The 17,833-nt window shown below is 38.8% G+C and overlaps 1 long non-coding RNA gene across 3 annotated transcripts in view; it reads right to left on the bottom strand.

Annotated features, from left to right (window-relative positions):
- Positions 1-16,800, bottom strand: part of LOC123330994 — a 45,813-nt gene extending 29,013 nt beyond the window's left edge. The window contains exon 1 of one of the 3 annotated variants that reach the window (XR_006547372.2): positions 15,621-16,800. This is a non-coding gene — a long non-coding RNA (uncharacterized LOC123330994). The remainder of the gene's footprint in view (positions 1-15,620) is intronic. The other 2 variants (XR_006547371.2, XR_006547370.2) reach the window with 2 other exon arrangements.
- Between the last annotated feature and the right edge of the window lie 1,033 nt (positions 16,801-17,833).

The following is a 17,833-nucleotide window of genomic DNA, read 5'->3' as shown; positions in this document are numbered from 1 at the left end:
ATCACTTCACTTTGTCACTTCTTTGAACATGAATATACAATTGCTTTATGTTGAAAGAAAACTGCAGGAGATCTAAACGTAAAAAAAGCTCCAAGAGAATTGGAAACTTCAGAAGCCCTCTGAATCTTACCCACCAAATTCAAACAAGTAGATTGGTGAGTGTGGGCTCTCTCATCCTGTGAGTCTCGGCATCCCAGAGGATACTGTATAGATTAGCCTTTTTGAATTGTAAATGTACTCCTTAAGACTTTAATAAAATGAAAAAAAAAGCAAATTTCATATAATCACCTTAATAGATGTGTAAAATACATTTGATAAAATTCAACATCTGTTCATGATAAAAACTTTTAACAAATTATGTATAGATGGACCATACTTCAGTGTGACAAAGGGCATAAGTGACAAACACAAAGCTAACACCATACTCAATGGTGAAAGGGTTGCAAGTTTTTCCTCTAACATCAGGAATGAGACAGGATGTCCACTTTCACTACTGCTACCCAACACAGTACTAGTCCTAGCTAAAGCATTCAGATGGTAGTAAGAAATAAAAGGCATCAGAATTTGAAAGGAAGAAGTAAAACTGTCCCAATTTGTAGATGACAATTTTATATATAGGAAATAATCAACAAATTGAGTAAGGTTGCAGGATACAAAATTAACATACAAAAATCAGTAGCATTTCTATACAAAAACCACATATGATCTGAAAAATAAATAATGATAACAATCTCATTCACAATAGCATCAAAAATAATATAATATTTAGGAGTAAATTTAACCAAGGAGGTGAAGCATCTACACTGAAAGCTATAAAACACTGATGAAAGAGTGAAGAAGATACAAATAAATGGAAATATATCCATGTTCATGGATTGGAAAAATTAATGTTGTTAAAATGTTCATATTACCCAAAGCCATCTATAGGTCAATGCAACCCCTATCGGGATTCCATGGCATCGTTTTTACAGAAATAGGAAAAATAATTCTAAAATTTATATGGAACTGCCAAAGACCCGCAAATAGGCAAAGCAATCTGGAGAAAGAAAAATAAAGCAGGAGACATCACACTTCCTGATTTCAAACTATACTATAAAGCTACAGTAATCAGTAAACAGTACAATACTGGCATAAAAAGAGACATGCAGACCAATGGAAAAGAATGAAGAGCTGAGAAATAAATCCATACATATCAAGTCAACTAATATTTGACAAAGAAGCCAAGAATACTCTGAGGAAAAGATAGTCTCTTTAAAAAATGTGCTGGGAAAACTGGATATTCACATGTAAAATAATAAAACTGGACTCCTACTTTATACCACTCACAAAAGTTAACTCAAAATGTATTAAAGAATTAAACATAAGTCCAGAAACCATAAAACTCCTAGAATAAAACCCAACAAAAATCTTATCAACATGCGTCTTGGCAATGCTTTTTTGGATATGACCCCTAAAGTGTAAGCAACAAAATAAGAATTAAACAAGTGGGACTACATCAAAATAAAAGGATCTGCAGAGCAAAATATATGATCAATGAGAAAAAAAAAAAAAAAAAAGACAACCAAAGGAATGGGAAAACATAGTTGCAGATCATGAATCTGATAAGAGATTAATATCCAGAACATATACGGAACTCAACAGCAAACCAAGAAATAATCCAATTTTAAAAATGGGCAAAAGCCCTGAATAGTCATTTTTCCAAAGACGATATACAAATGGCCAAAAGGTACACAAAAAGGTGCTGAAATCACTATCATTAGAGAAGTATCAGTCAAAATAACAATGAATTATCACTTCCTGCCTGTTAGAATGGCTATTATCAAAAAGATAACAATCTCTGGCAAGTATGTAGAGAAAAGGAAACCTGTGTGCACCGTAGATCGGAGAAGGCGATGGCACCCCACTCCAGTACTCTTGCCTGGCAAATCCCATGGACGGAGGAGCCTGGTAGGCTGCAGTCCATGGAGTCGCTAGGAGTCAGGAACGACTGAGCGACTTCACTTTCTCTTTTCACTTTCATGCATTTGAGAAGGAAATGGCAACCCACTCCAGTGTTCTTGCCTGGAGAATCCCAGGGACGGGGGAGCCTGGTGGGCTGCCGTCTATGGGGTCGCACAGAGTCGGACAGGACTGAAGCGACTTAGCAGCAGCGGCAGCGCACCGTAGATGGGAATGTGTACTGGTGCAGCCACTACGGTAAACAGCATAAGTGCCCCTCAAAAAATTAAAAATAGCTCCAGCATTTCTACTTCTGGGAATATATGCAAAGAAAATAAAAATACTATGTTGAAAGTATGTCCACCTCCAAATTTGTAGCAGCATCATTTACAATGGGGAAGACATAGAAACAAAGTATCCATTGACGGATAAATGGATAAAGGAGTTGTGTTATCTACATACAGTAGATATGAGTAGAATACTACTCAGCTATAAAAGATGAAATCTTGCCATTTGAGATAACATGGATAGATCCTGTTAAACTTGTAAAAAAAAAAAAATATCAGATTTGAGGTTATCAGAGGTGGAAGATAGGTAAACGGGATTTGGATGAAGGTGGTCAGAAGGTACGAACTTCTAGTTTTAAGACAAATAAGTACTAGAGATGTAATATACAACATGATGACTGGTTAACACTAGATCCAGTGTAACTGACAGTTATTGAGAGCAGAGCCTAAGAGTTCTCAAAACAAGGAAAAAAATTTATTTTTTTTTTCATATTCCTAGGAGATAATGATATTAACAGAAGTTACTGTGGTAAATTTATTACACAATATATTTAAGTCAAGTCATTATGCTATATGCCTTATATAATCCTACCAATTCTATCATATATTCTATCAAGTATATGTCTGTAAAACTGGAGGAAAATCCAACCTCACAGAATAACCCCTAATACTTGATATTCTTGGCTTTTCAGACAATAATAAAAACTTATTCATAGCATTTTATAGTTTTGTATTTTTAAGACACTTCAATGTATGTTCCTTTTAGCAAGTTTCCATGAGTCTTTAAACATGCTACCACAAAAGTACTGTGGATTTTGTCACCAATTCTGAATCCTAGTTTTCATACATGGAGTCAGCATCTTTAAAGTTCTTATTGCTTAAAATTGAATTTCTATATAATACCTTTTTGGTAATAAACTATGAGCTTAAAAAAAAAATAGAACTTGGGGAAAGTCAAATCCCAGAAAACAAGTGGAATCTTGGTTTGTAAATAAAAGCAGGGTGGCTACACTCTTTTTCTGTAAGGCTATGTTTAAATCAGGAAATGAAATTATTATCAGAAGGAGAGAGTATGATCTATGCGGAAAAGTATTTAGAGTTAGAGTTGAAGTCACTTCAATGAAGCAAATATGATATAATCATTGAGGGTGCAGTATATCCTAGATGTCTGAGATAATTTGTCCACAAATTATGAAACAAAAGACTTTTTTTCTTGGTTTTCTGGTAGAAATCTGTCATTGAAAAAGAAGTCTTGTTCCCAGGGTTGGATGCAGCTTATCTCAGAGGTCTTGCCTTGCCTATCGACCCTCCTTTCAGTGGCTGCCTGTTAGGTCAGGCTTGTGGTTTAATTTTGTCTTTTTTTTACAGCTTCATTCAAAGAGTCTTTAAGATAATAATACAACAAGCATTTTTCTCAGCATGAGTCTGTGCCAGGCACCGGTCTAAATACATTTGCTAGGGCCTGTAATCTTCAAAGCAACCCTTTATAGTGGATACTGACCTTAACTTCCTATACAGGCAAGAATCTAGAGATTCAGACAAGTTCAGTGACTTGCCCAAGGTCACACAGCTAGTCGGGACCTGTATGACTGCAGCAGGGATCTTAGCTACATTGCCTTGCTGCCTTTGATGACTACATTAAGGGTAACAGCAAACAGCCCATTTCAGAATGTGTCAAACTGCACTGACTTGAGGATCAAATGGATATGTTTTGTGTTTCCCAAAGAAAAATGAAATGTACATGTATACAGACTACAAACATTTGCTCATCCACGGGGGGGAAAAAAAAAGTCCTACCCCAAACCAACAATCCCTGAATTTTTTTAAAATAAAATTTCCATTTTTTTTCCCCAGCAAACTATCTTTCTCTATTACTAATTTATTTTAGGTGGTCAGCACATTGTAATAGCTTGGACTATCAGAAGGTTCCAAACTCCTGACCACTAAGAAGTGGCCCAAATCTATTGGAACAAAGGAGACGCAAATAATTTGGTGGAAATTTGAAGAAAGAGGGGTATTCATTTCACTGGGATTATGGAATTTAGTAGAGATGCCACCATATGGTAAGAGTACTTGTGATGGAAGATGACATAAAAGAGAAACTCGGAGATGGGAAGAAAGCCCTAAGTTTTATCCAGGCCCAACTATGAGTATTTTAGTTCCTCTATTGGGTTAATCTACTTTGAGTTTTTAATTCCACCTCCCCCCGCCGCCAAAAGGTCTGATTTCTATAGCATTTCATACAATTGTCAAACAGAAAACAACCTCAGCAAAAGCTGTTGTGAATCTCTTTTTTCTGCTCAGAAAAGTTTAATCTAATTATACTTGCAGAAAAAAGGGAGAGAACGCTATTTTCCAACACAAAACAACAGACAATGCTTCTTTACTGGCAGAGTTTTACTTATCAAATATGAAGTAAACTTCAACCCAGACATCCTGGAGTGTGAAGTCAAGTGGGGCTTACGAAGCATGACTATGAGCAAAGTTAGTGGAGGTGATGGAATTCCAGCTGAACTATTTCAAATCCTAAAAGACAATGCTGTGAAAGTGCTGCACTCAATATGCCAGAAAATTTGGAAAACTCAGCAGTGGCCACAGGACTGAAAAAGGTCAGTTTTCATTCCAATCTCAAAGAAGGGCAATGCCAAAGAATGTTCAAAGTACCACACAATTGCACTCATTTCACACACTAGCAAGGTAATATTCAAAATCCTTCAAGCTAGGCTCCAACAGTACATTAACTGAGAAATTGTGTATGTTCAAGCTGGATTTAGAAAAGGCAAGAGGAACCAGAAATCAAATTGCCAACATCTGTTGGATCATAGAAAAAGCAAGGGAATTCCAGAAAAAACATCTACTTCTGCTTCACTGACTACACTAAAGCCTTTTGACTGTGTGGATAACAACAAACTATGGAAAATTCTTCAAGATGTGGGCATACCAGACCACCTGATTTGCCTCTTGAGAAATCTGTATGCAGGTCAGGAAGCAACAGTTAGAACCAGACATGGAACAACAGACTGGTTCCAAATAGGGAAAGGAGTATGTCAAGGCTGTATATTGTCACTGTGCTTATTTAACTTAAACACAGCCAACATCCGCTGGATCATCAAAAAAGCAAGAGAGTTTCAGAAAAACATCTTTTCTGCTTTATTGACTATGCCAAAGCCTTTGACTGTGTGGATCACAATAAACTGAAAAATTCTGAAAGAGATGGGAATACAAAACCACCTTACCTGCCTCCTGAGAAACCTGTATACAGGTCAAGAAGCAGCAGTTAGAACCAGACATGGAACAATAGACTGGTTCCAAATTGGGAAAGGAGCACGTCAAGGCTATATGTTGTTACCTTGCTTATTCAATTTATACGCAGAGTACATCATGTGAAACGCCAGGATGAGTGAAGCACAAGCGGGAATCAAGATTGCCGGGAGAAATATCAATAACCTCAGATATGCAGCTGACACCACCCTTATGGCAGAAAGATAAGAGTGAAAGGCTGGCTTAAAACTCAACATTCAAAAAACTAAGATCATGGCATCTGGTCCCGTCACTTCATGGAAAATAGATGGGGAAACAATATAAACAGTGACAGACTTTATTTTCTTGGGCTCCAAAATCATTCTAGACAGTGACTGCAGCCATGAAATTAACAGATGCTTACTCCTTGAAAGAAAAGCTATGAAAAACCTACACAGCATGTTAAAAAGCAGAGACATCACTTTGCCCACAAAGGTACATATAGTTAAAGCTATTTTTTTGGTAGTCATGTACAGATGTGAGAGTTGGACCATAAAGAAGGCTGAGCACCAAGGAACTGATGCTTTTAAACTGTGGTGTTGGAGAACACTCTCTTGTACTGCAAGGAGATCCAACCAGTCCATCCTAAAGATCAGTCCTGGGTGTTCATTGGAAGGACTGACACCGAAGCTCTAATACTTCGGCCACCTGATGCATAGAGCTGACTCATTAGAAAAGACTCTGATGCTGGGAAAGATCGAGGGCAGGAGAAGGGGGTGACAGAGGATGAGATGGTTGAATGGCATCATTGACTCGGACAGGAGTTTGAGCAAACTCCGGGAGATAGTCAAGGACAGGGAATCCTGGTGTGATGCGGTCTATGGGTTGCAAAGAGTCATATACAACTGAGCAACTGAACAACAAAAAAGATCAGTTAGGTATTTTCAAGACATTTAGATACATTAAAAAAAGTCCTTAACGTATTTTCAAAAAAGTATCAGATAATTATTTCTCTGAAAATCAGCCAACATTCAGGGATGGCATTTTATATCTACTGATTATTGGGAATGGTTTTAATGCCCACGATCACTGATGGGACAGGATAGTTACTCATACAAATATTGTGTAACAAGTGTGAAGCAGCCTCATTTTAAAAACTCTTGTCTTCATGTATAACGCTTATCTGGAGAGTGAAAACTGACAGCAGCCAGTATGAAAATGAATAAAGCAACCAAAAATGTGAATGACTCACAAATTATCTTTGCCAATCTCTTGATGTTTAGTAAGTTTCTGGAAGAAAAGAAAGAAAAGCTTTTTAACTTAATTTTATGTGGGTATCTGGAAGTATTAAGAGAAGGGCTAAGTCAGCTGGAATAAAACAAAGTAGAGTACTGAGAATTATTTGGAAGATTAATTCCTAAAGAAAGTTATTATGGAACAGGAATATTAATTTTGGAGACAATTAAACTAGCTATGCATATTAAATTATCTGTGTAGCTTCTCTACTACTTTGCCAGAAAGAGCTCATGGTTTGTGAATTTTCCAACAAAGCCTGATACAGTATAGGCTTCATAATTAGGGACTTAGAACACTAGATCATAATTAAGGACTTAGATTATTCTTACTATTGCAGATAGGTTGATCAGGTGAGGAAAAAAAGTATAACACAATGTAGGTATTGTAATACATACATACATATATACATATAAAGAGAGCATATATTATATATAAATACAATTTTTTTCCAGTAGTCATGTATGGATGTGAGAGTTGGACTATAAAGAAAGTGAGCAGAGAAGATTTGATGCTTTTGAACTGTGGTGTTGGAGAAGACTCTTGAGAGTCCTTTGGACTGCAAGGAGATCCAACCAGTCCATCCTAAAGGAAATCAATCCTGAATATTCATTGAAAGGACTGATGCTGATGCTGAAGACCAATGTCCAGTACTTTGGCCCCCTGATGCAAAGAAATGACTTATTTTAAAAGACCCTAATGCTGGGGAAGACTGAAGGTGGGAGGAGAAGGAGATGACAGAGGATGAGATGCTTGGATGGCATCACTGACTTGATGGACATTGAGTTTGAATACACTCTGGGCGTTGGTGATGGACAGGGAGGCCTGGCGTGCTGCAGTCCATGGGGTCGCATAGAGTCGGAACCACTGAGCAACTGAACTGAACTGAAACACATATTGGGCTAGTAGTAAAGAATCCATCTGCCAATGCAGGAGACACAAGAGATGTGAGTTCGATCCCTGGTTCGGTAAGATACCCTGGAGTATGAAATGGCAACCCACTCCAGTATTCTTGCTTGGAGAATCCCATGGACAGAGGAGCCTGGTGGGCTACAGTCCATGGGGTCTCAAAGAGCTGGACATGACTGAAGCAACTTAGCACAGCACAGCATGTATAATTTCCAAGTAAGATATATATACACAAAATATGTGTACATAGATATATATTATACACATAAATCATACATTATATATACACATATAATTTCCAAGATATACATATAAAATGTATATACATCCTAAAGTATACATATAGTATATAGATATAGTATATCTATTGTACATATTCATGTAATATACACAAGCATATTAGATGTACACATATGTGTATTTTACATATACACATAATTTCCAGGTAAGATTCATATGGCTATGATTCACAGGCTAATGCAGAGGGAAGTAAAAGCCGGAGTAACTAGTAGTGGGTGGAGAGTATGCAAAGACAAAAAGGTCTAGACCAACTACCATGGAATGTTTGCTTTTTGGGTCTGCATGCTTGAGACTGTGTCAGCTTCATCTCTCTGAGATGTGCAGATCTCTGCTCAGAGATCTTTCTCCTGCATGCAGGTCCATTACTCAGGGCTGACCAATCTCCAAGGAAAATGATAATTAATCATTCAAGCGTTTATTTATTCTTCAAACTAGAAAAAAAAAATAGTGTCATATTACTCATCCCCTTTTAGGGCCCTTAAGTAGACTCCCTCCCTGAGCCTCATGTACTGATTCATTTTCAAAGTACATTTTTCTCATCTGCAAAATGGCGAATCATTATTTAAGGGGTTTGCAATAAAAGTTACAGGTGTTTCTCTTAATCTTTAAGGTATTTTCATTTATGTAGGTTCAAGAACACTATACTTTCTATACACTGTATTTTGTTGTTGTTGTTGTTGTTTTTCTTTTCCTTTCTCACTTGTTATTTTCTGTATCCTTTGCTGGTTCTCTGCTCAATTTTTACTTTGGAGTGCTTCAGGGTTCAGTCTTACAACTCATGATTCTTCTCTTACTAAGCGAACTCATCAGACTTCAGGGCTATAATGTCATCAGTAGGCGGACATTCAAACAAATTTTCCTCATCATGACTGCTCTCAATCTCAGGGCTCAATTGCTCACTTGATTCTGCCACTTGACTATCTTAACAGGCACCCAGAACAGATATAAAATAGAACTATTGATTTCCAAGATCCCTACTCCTTCATCTATTAGGTTGGTACAAAAATAAGTGCACTTTTACTCTGTTGAATTTTCCTGTTTGATATTGGAATATATTCTTAAATAAATACCATGTTATACTATGTATGTGTGCATAGTTGTGTCCAACTCTTTGCAACCCCATGGATGATACATCATTTTAATGCAGAATTTTCACTTTGTTTTTTTGCTGATTAATTATTACTTTGTTTATTTTATATTTAGACTATACAAATGATGTTAGACAAAAAGCAAATTCAGGTGATTTTTAAATTCGATTTCAAAATGGGTCATAAAGCAGCAGAGACAACTTGCAACATCAACAATACATTTGGCCCAGGAACTGCTAATGAAGGTACAGTTCAGTGGTGGCTCAAGAAGTTTCGCAAAGGAGACAAGAGCCTTAAAGATAAGGAGTGTAATGTGCATCCATGACTGATTCATGTAGATGCATGACAAAAACCACCACGATATTGTAAAGTAATTACCCTTCAATGAAAATAAATTTTTAAAAAATGAAATAAAATTCAGGTGAAGGAAAATATTAAAAAAAAAAATGATGAGGAGTGTAGGGTCAACTATTGGAAGCTGACAACAACCAAATGAAGGGAAAATCCAAACAGATTCTCTTACAACTACAGAAGAAGTTGCCAAAGCCTTCAACGTCAACCATTCTATGGAGGTTCAGACACTTGCAGCAAACTGGAAAGGTGAAAAAGCTTGATAAGTGCGTGCCTCATGAGTTGGTTGAAAAATCAAAAAAATCGTTTTTTGAAGTGTTGTCTTCTCTTATTGTATGTAACAACAACAAACCATTTGTCAATTGGATTGTGACGTTTGACTAAAAGTGGATTTTATATGACAACTGGAGATGACTAACTCAGTGGTTGGACCGAGAAGAAGCTTGAGAGCATTTCCCAAAGCCAACTTCACACCAACAAAAGGTCGTGGGCACTGTTTGACGGCCGGCTGCTGGTCTGATCCACTACAGCTTTCTGAATCCTGACGAAACCATTACATCTGAGAAGTATGCTCAGCAAATCAATGAGATGCACTGAAAACTGCAATGTCTGCAGCCAGCATTAGTCCACAGAATGAGCCCAATTCTTCCCCAGGACAACACCTGACCTCATGTTGCACAACCAAGGCTTCCAAACTTGAACGAATTGGGCTACCACGTTTTGCCTCGTCTGCCATATTCACCTGACCTCTTGCCAACCAACTACCACTTCTTCAGGCACCTCAATAACTTTTTGCAGGCAAAATGCTTCCACACCAGCAGGAGCCAGAAAATGCTTTGCAAGAGTTCATCAAACCCTGAAGCATGCATTTTTACGCTAAAGGAATAAATAAACTTCTTTTTTGCTGGCAAAAATGTGTTGATTGTAATGGTTCCTCTTTCGATTAATAAAGATGTTTTTGAGCCTATTTATAATGATTTCAAATTCAGTCTGAAATCACAATTTCTTTCTGACCAAGCTAAAACTTCTTCCCTAGAATCCCCCATTTTAGAAAATGGCAACACCTGTGCTCACACCAAAACCCAAAGAATTTAGATTCCTTTATTTTACCCTTTCACATCTTTTCAGGGACTAGTGTCCTGGAAGACAATTTCTCCACAGATTGGGGGGTAGTAGGGGAATGGCTTCAGGATGATTCAAGTACATTACATTTGTTGTGCATTTTATTTCTATTATTATTACATCAGCCCCATCTCAGATCATCAGGCATTAGATTATGTAGGTTGGGGACCCCTGTTTTAAGGCATTAGGAAGTTCTGTTGATTTAATTTCCAAATTACATCCCAATTTCCAGTGCTTGCTTTCATGTATACTGTTATATTCCAAGGAGAGCCACTGTCTCTTAACTTGATTAAAAACTTGAATGGAACCACTTCTAATGGGTCTTACTGTCTCACTGTTGCCCTTGAAACTATGCTCTCAGCTGCCAATGACTTCTTAAAATCTTCATAAGGTCAAGTAATCATCTTATTTAAGACTTTCCACTGACTTTCTACCACTCCCAGAATAAAACCATGATTCCATTTCCGATAAACAATAAAAGTTATCTGGGCTCAACCTCCAGCCACAGCCTCCCATATTTCCATGCTCTACGTCTACTGGCTTACCTTCTTTCTCAGCCTCAAAGGTGCCTCAGTAGTTCCTCTACTCCTGCCAGGGCCTTTACACCTGATCTTCCCCTCCTGGGTTCACTTCAGTTCTTCCCGTTGCTGTGTTCTCATGTTTCAGCTCTCAATCAACCACTACTTCCTCAGGGAGGCTTTCACTATGACTCCACCTAAACTAAGAACATAGTGATGCTCCAACACATTACTGTATTTTATTAATTTCATGTAATATTAGTGTAACCACAAGAAGTGATTTTATTGGAGTATAATTGCTTTACAATGTTGTGTTAGTTTCTGCTGTACAATGAAGTGAATCAGCCAAGTGTATACATATATTCCCTTCCTCTTGGACCTCCGTTCCACCCCACCCTCTTCCCATCTCTCCAGGTAATCACAAAGCTCCCTGTACTGTACAGAAGCTTACCACTAGGTATCTATTTTATACATGGTCATTTTTATATGTCAATCCTAATCTCCAAGTTCATCTACCCTTCTCTTCCCTCCCAGTGTCTACATGTCTGTTCTTCACATCTATGCCTCTTAGAATGATCCATGCTCAGTCGCCCAGTTGTGTCTGAATTTTTGTGGCTTCATTGATTGTGGCCTGCCAGGCTCCTCTGCCCATGGGATTTTCCAGACTGGGATGCTGGAGTACAGTACCAGTGCCTACTGCAGGGGATCTCCCCAGCCCAGGGATCAAATCTGTGTCTCTTGTGTCATTGGCAGGCGGGTTCTTCACCATGAGTGCCACTCAAGAAGCCAAATTATTCATTATTCTGCTTAGCACTGAAACAGAGCTAGGACTCTATGGTCCTTACCCCACCCTCTATCCCCATCCTCCACTTGCCTTTAAAAAAAAAAGAATTACTGAAGAATAGTTGATTTACAGTGTTGTGTTTCTGCTGTACAGTAAAGCAAATCAGTTATACATATATCCACTTTTATATTCTTTCCCCATATAGGTTATTACAGGGTATTCAGTCATGTTTCCTGTGGTATACAATAGGTTCTTATTAGTTATCTATTTTATATATAATACTGTATATATGTCGATCCCAGTTTGCTTGCCTTTTGCTTGTAGAAAAACTTTAGCCAAAAGATAAGTTTCATCGGAGACGTGAGAAAATACAGAAGCAAAGGAAAGTAGTCAAATAGGAAAAAATAACGATAACTTAATCAGTAAGCAAATTCAAGTGAATTTGGTTCCTCCTCAAGAGCTACAGATAATATTCTGAACCATATATCCTGTGAGCTGTCTTGTTGATACTAAAACCCCCAGCAGGTGGAAGGAGTTAACTACATGATGACCAGACTATAGCGATGACATGAGCTGTCTGCCACAGTCCCAAGAACTGGCCTCAACGAAATGGAAACTAACAGACCCTAGAATGAAGACTAACTGTACTTACAGCAATCAAGTTAATGCTGAGCAGACCACACTGTGACCAATTTCAAGACGACTGTCAGAGTTGATTGTATACAGCCCCCTCCCTCCATCCATAAAAGCTCTTGCCCACGGGGGAGGCAGTGGGGTGGGGGAGTTGACCTTTGGACAGGAGTCTGCCCTGACCCCTCATCACGTTGTTGGCCTCTAAAGCATTCTTTTCTACCAACTTTGCCTCTTTAGAGTAGCTTCAGAGGGGTAAGCAGCTGGACCCCATTTTCAATAACAGCACAATGGAAAATATTATGTTAAGAGGAGAGATCTTGCTCGTTACATATCGTGTGTTCCTGATACAAAGAACTGCGCCTAATACAAGGAAGGAATTAAAAATAGATGTACCCCAAAGTGAATGAACGGAGACTATATGAATCAAGAGTAGGGGGATTTGGCCTCCTCAGAGAAGTCAGAAGGGCTACCATTAGGAGATGACATTGATGACTTGGTGGGCATGATGTAGCTTGCCTTCTGAGAGTGAGTTTCAGGGGAGCATGAGGTTGGGGAGTTGAACACTTTTGACAAGGGAGATGGCATATGTCAAGACTCCGTGGCAAGAGGAACACTGGTGCGCTACAGCAGGGATCTCCAACCTCCGGGCCACAGACCTGTATGTCCTGTCAGATCAGCAGCAGCGTTAGATTAGAAATAAAGTGCATAATAAACATAATGTGCTTGAATCATCCCAAAACCATTCCCCTCACCCTCAGTCTGTGAAAATTTGTCTTCAATTAAATTGGTCCCTGATACCAAAACAGCTGGGGAGTGCTGCTCCAGAGAAATAAACAAAGGGCTTGCGTGCCAAGAGGGCTGGTGTTATAGGTGGTGAATCAAAGTTGCTCATTCGTGTCCAGCTCTTTTTGACCTCATGGACTGTATAGTCCATGGAATTCTCTAGGCCAGAATACTGGAGTGGGTAGCCTTTCCTTTCTCCAGGGGATCTTCTCAACCCAGAGATTGAACCCAGGTCTCCCGCATTATAGGCAGATTCTTTACCAGCTGAGCCACAAGGGAGGCTCATAGGTGGTGACCTCTGAGCAAATTGCTTCTTTCTTCATTTATAAGCAAAACTTTATGTGGAATTATAAAGCATTCTCAAGGCCCACACACACTTCCTGTCCCTTTTGTTCTGTAAGGATCCCCAGAAATCTGTACAGCCTACCAATTAAAAATTGCTAATTTGAAAAAGCATAAATTGTACTAGTGGGGAACACTTCCTGGGATTCATTTATTGGGCTATACTCCTCTGCAAGGGAGGTGCTCTCTCTATAGACAGTGCTAAGCCTAGTTCTGACATGCTGGGAATTTGATATTAGAATCCTCTCGGGGAGCTGAGATGGCAGTCCTTAACTGGGAGTTAGAACATGTGGGCCTTCACCCCAGGGTTGTTATGCAAGATCAGGCCTTGATGGCATTGAAACCCACTGATCTGGTTTACCTCTATGACTCATGCATCATGCAAACCCTACCTCACAGAACTTCAGCTTTCTCAAAAAACATTTTTTTTTTAAATGGCACAGTAGGGACTTCCCTGGTGGTCCAGTGGCTAAGAATCTGCACTTCAACTGCAGGGGGGCCCAGATTCAATTTCTGGTTGGGGAATTAGATCCCACATGCCACTACTAAAGAACAACAAGATCAAAGATCCCAAGTGCCACAACTAAGATGCTGCAGAGGCAAATACATAGATAAAGATAAATATTTTTTTAAAAAAGACAAAAGGGCACAGTATAGAGACTATTATTCCAAAGAAAGACAGAGAATGGAACCCCAGCTGTCAGTTATTATCAATACAACCATGAGTGAATTATCTCAACTCTCTGAGTGATGAGAATTAAATATAATCATATACCCCCAATCCTGAAGCAGTGCCTGGCACACAGTGATAGCATAATTGAAATTATTATTCATTAGTTATGGTGGTTATTAATACCAATTTTCTGTAAAACTGCTACAGTTGAGAAACTCTATCCTAAAAAAATCTGTCCTTGTAATGTTTTGATGGGAGCAGAAAGCTTGAGTATTTGTTTTCATATTTGTTTACCTTCTCTGTTTCCTACTAACTCAAAAAATAATACTTTGCCTGGAACATAGGAGGCAGTCAATAATATTTTAATCATACGAAGTGAAAGGAATGCTTTGTGAGCCCTATTTCAACCCAGTTACCTTTGGCAAAGAATACTTGACAAACTGAGACTACTTCTGTAATTAGAACTCATATTACAAGGTTTCAGGATTAAGTTAAATTGGCCTCTGTGCCTCTTTCTCTTAACTCTTCTAAGTATTTAGAAACAGGAGTAAATTTTAATAAATGCAAAGCTTGTGGACAAAAATTTCATCTCTTGTGTATGTCATCAATGTAACTATAGGGTTAAACTGCTTTGTTTTTGCTTCGGAGCCCTGAAAGAAAGGCACATTTGGAAGAGATTTTATGCCTGAGAGACTGTTACAAAAGTGGCCTGTCATAGTCTTGAAAGGGAAGATGCTGACTTAAGGGAAATGACAATTTCATGCGCTGCACCTGAGGCTTAAAATCTCACCTGAAATCAAGTGAGAAGCCTATTTTTGAGAAGCCTATTTTCGAGAAGCAAAGAGCCCGCAGGTAAGTATCAATGAGGCTCTGGTACCACATGATGTGGCTGCTGCTTCTCAGCCCTGGCTGCACATGACAATCACCTGGGGAAATTAAACACCATGGAGATGCCTAACCCTCTAACCCTCAGGATTTTAAACAAAACCTCTGAGTTGAGCTAGGTAGCAGATTAGAAAGTTCTGGTGTCACTTGTATACACTGCCAGGGCTGAGAACCCCTGGTTAGGAGAAGAAGTAAAGGACCATTATAATATTTGAGCTGTTTGGGAGAGCTACATCAGGCAATATTGCTGGCTTTTTACTTTGCAATATTAATTAGCTGTCCTAATATGTACGCTGCCAACAAATCTCATACAACATCCTTAGAACAACACCTGACATCTGTGCTTTTGTCAGTTTCCAGAGGCACGTATATATTATGTTTAATTCTCAAAACTGCCCTTAAGAATAACCAGAAAATATATTCATTTTTTAAAGGTTAAAAAAAAAATGAGCTCAGACAACTCACTTGACTCACCCAAATTTCAGTCAGTTGGGTCCTTCTTTTTTGCCACTTATTTCTTCAATAATACATTAAGTACGTGGTATGTGATGAAGGCTTATGTGTTAACTAGTTCTGGGATGCCAGCAGCAGGATGCAGAATTCCAGGCAAGAGGAGGCTCCATGGCGACAGGAACAGGGCATCACCAAACAAAGTGAAAGACTGTTTTGTGATAAGAGTTTTGTCCGAGGGTGCTGGGGTAAGGACTTGTGCAGGTTTGAAATCACTGGAACTGGAGTCCACTGCTCTTCTGGTTTCAGTTCCGTGTCTTCAGCACTCATACTCTTCTCTCTACATCCCAGGCATTTAATCTCCATTTCAACACACAGTCTTCTTTGTTAGATACTATGTTTTCCTGTCGTGGTGCCGACTACCCCTGCATATACTTCAGGGGCACCTTCATGCAAAGCCATCAATTTTCTCGCAGCCACTATATGAACATGTGACCAAGGGCTGGCCAATCCTGTGCCTGCTCACTCTGTTCAGTGATTGGTCTAAAATATGGGCGTTACCAGTATGGCCAACATAGACCTTCAGTGTGATTTCATTCGAGGATACCGGGAGACAGTGCTCTGTTCCCGGTGGATCATGAGCTGTGAGATGTCTTCTCTTTTGCCTCTTGAAGAGTCGTCTGTTGCAGGAGACACGAGTGCAATCTCGGACCATATTGTGCTGTGCCTCGAAACCACCTGTCTTGGATTTCCCAATTACTTTAGACAATAAATTACTTATACTGCATCAAGACGTATGAGTTTTATTTGTCAGTTTTGCAACAGAAAATAATCTGATCATTACACCATATGTCTCAATAAGGACTTGGGGCGTTTGAATGTGTTTTTGATGAACCAGTTTAGCTTGGAATGGGGCTGTTAATGCATACTTGAAAAATCTTAAGGACCATTCCTCTGCAATCATAGCCTTTGGCCTTGGCTACAAAGGACATTTCTCAGAGCATCATGGAGTGTGATCCTACATCAGTGCAGGGCTTCTTTAGGTGCACTTCTGGACCAACAGTATCAGCATCACTTGTTAGAAAGGCAAAGTCTCAGGCCCTTTCTAGGACTTACAGTAGCAGAAACTCTGGGTGGAGCCTGGCAATATGGGCTTTAACAAGCCCTCCAGGTGATCTCGATGCAAGCTGAAAATAGAGAATTGCTACTGTAGAGTCCAAATATGTCCCTCTGTTTTAATCAGAGGTAGCTACAGCATATTTTTGCATTTATTACATACACACAAATCTTCCTTGTCTAAACAATTTTCCAGACCTATAGAATCTGAAAGTGTCTTAACCTGTTCCTGTTAATAATGACAATAAACAGTAAAAGTCACAGTAGCTGTGAGTTGAATGCTTCACTCAATGCTTCTAACAGACAAAGAATCATACCACTTTCTGTACACGTATTACTTTCTTTTTGACTGTTGACACTGTGTGATGTTTTTGGTTTCAGTGTTTCCCCAAATGAATAATTCACAATACCCTGGAAACCGTTCCTGGATTAGGACTCAGGAGGTACATCTCCTATATTTATTTGTGGGATGCATTTTTGTGGCCCTTTTTAGTCTTTCAGGAGAGATAATATCATTTGAAAGAATCAGCAAGAAGCTTCTGATGGTAAAACAAGACACTTTTGCACGGAGGTTAGGGATAGAAAGTTTTTGCAAATAATTCATTATTTGCCTGTTATCACAAAAGCATGTCTAACCCAGGTGGAACGTTGCACAATTTACAAGTCATTTGTTTTCAGCATGGCAACTTGAAGCTAGTAAAAGTACTCTGGTACTGTGGGGAGGGAATCATAAGTTATTTATTTAGTGGCGCTGATTGTTTAGACAGATTCAACTAGAGTAGTTTCAAATGCTGATTCAAATCAGCCAACTGGGCACCTTAAGAATTATCCAGGGGCTTGTGGAAAGTATGGTTTTCTGAGGTTCTGAGTCCAACGATCTGGAAGAGAGCCCAGAAATCTAAATTATATGCAAAGGCTTTGAAGCTAGATCAGGGTCCTCTCTAAATCAAGACCATTGGTTTACAAACTATGCATTAATTATTTGGAGGAACTGTCCTAAGGCCTATGGGCAATCCTTCAGTGAGGTGCCACTTTTATCTGTTTTATATTCTGAATTTTGGTGTAAGGTTTAATTTAAAGAAAGGAATATGCTACGATTTTTTAAAATCACTATTTTGATT

The sequence above is a fragment of the Bubalus bubalis genome, chromosome 21 (genome assembly GCF_019923935.1).
Source record: "Bubalus bubalis isolate 160015118507 breed Murrah chromosome 21, NDDB_SH_1, whole genome shotgun sequence".
Taxonomy (NCBI): Eukaryota; Metazoa; Chordata; class Mammalia; order Artiodactyla; family Bovidae; genus Bubalus; species Bubalus bubalis.
Note: the sequence above shows the minus strand (reverse complement) of the source record. Positions and strands in the feature narration are given on the sequence as shown.